Genomic DNA, 1,437 nt, shown 5'->3' with positions numbered 1-1,437 from the left:
AGGACAAAAGTATTAATAATAGTAACACTTTTGAAACAGACAAAAACAAGCAAACTAAAAACCAGAAAAAAGAAAGAGAAAAAAAATTGAGGGAGGGTAGGGCAGGGCACCCAGGCTCTGTTGGAGCACAGAGTGTGATGGAGTTCCTGTGGGCCCAGAAGGTGGGTGGGAGTGGGGGATGGCCGAACCTCCGTTCACCAAGCAGGTGTGGGGTGTTATAGTAACAATACCCCTTGTTGCAGGAGTGGGACAGAGGAAATACCTGGGGCAGTGAGGTCCCTGTTGGGACAAGAAAGGTTGCCCAACAACATTAGAATGGGTAAAATAAAATAGTAAAATAATACTGCCAATACCAAGTGATTACAGGAATGCAGAGCAACTGGAACTCTCATCCATTGTGGTGGGAATGCAAAATGGTACAGGCACTCTAAAAAACATGCTTCTTATGCCCTTAAATATATAAGTATATGGCCCACAAATCCCATTGCTAAGTATTTACCCTATGCACATGAAAACTTACAGTTACACAAAAACCTATGTACAAGTGTTTATAATTGTTCTATTTACAGTCTACCCAAATTGAAACCACCCAAATGCTTTTCAGTGGATGAATGGATAAATAGTGGAATAATATTCAGCAATAAAAAGAATGTAATATAGACATACCCAATGACTTGGATGAATCATAAAATTTTCTATTGAACGAAAGAAGCCAATGATTCTGATTACATTCATGTGATAGTCTGGAAAAGAAAAAAAATATAGTGATGAAGAACAAGTCAATGTTCACTGGGGTTTAAGGAATGGGAGCTCTGGTGGTATAGTGCCTAAGGCATTTGACTGCTAACCAGAAGGCTGGCTGTTCAAATCCACCAGCTGCTCCTTGGAAAGAAGGTTGGGCAATCTACTTCTGTAGTGATACTGCCTGGGAAACCCAAGGAGGGGTCGCTATGAGTTGGGTCTGACTCGATGGCAGTGAGTTTGGTTTGGTTTGGTTTTGCTAACTAAAAGGTCGATGATTTGAATTCACCAGTAGCTACTTCAGAGGAAGACGTGGATTTCAGCTCCCATAAATATTGTAGCTTAGGAAAGCCCATAGGGCAGTTCTAGTCTGTCATATAGGGTGGCTCTTTTGATTCTCAAGTGCTATGCTAACAGAAAATACCACAGGTGGATGGTTCAAACAAACAGGGATTTGTTCTCTTAAAGTTTAGGAGGCTAGAATTTGAAGTTCAAAGTGCCAGCTCTAGGGGCTAGGTGAAGGCCCCTCGACCTTGGACTTCAGCTCTGCCTCTTGTTCCTGACCCACTGGAGCTGCAGGCTTCTCTTCACTCAGGCAGCTGCTGCCTGCTGAGGCTGACAAACCCAAGGTTGACAAGTAAACTGGCACAGACCCAAGATTAGCAGACAACACAGCAGGCTGCTGAATGAAGACTC

This window comes from Orycteropus afer, unplaced genomic scaffold (assembly GCF_000298275.1).
Source record: "Orycteropus afer afer isolate SDZICR_OR568_19922 unplaced genomic scaffold, OryAfe1.0 scaffold00472, whole genome shotgun sequence".
NCBI classification, from domain to species: Eukaryota; Metazoa; Chordata; class Mammalia; order Tubulidentata; family Orycteropodidae; genus Orycteropus; species Orycteropus afer.
This window is presented reverse-complemented; position numbering follows the sequence as displayed.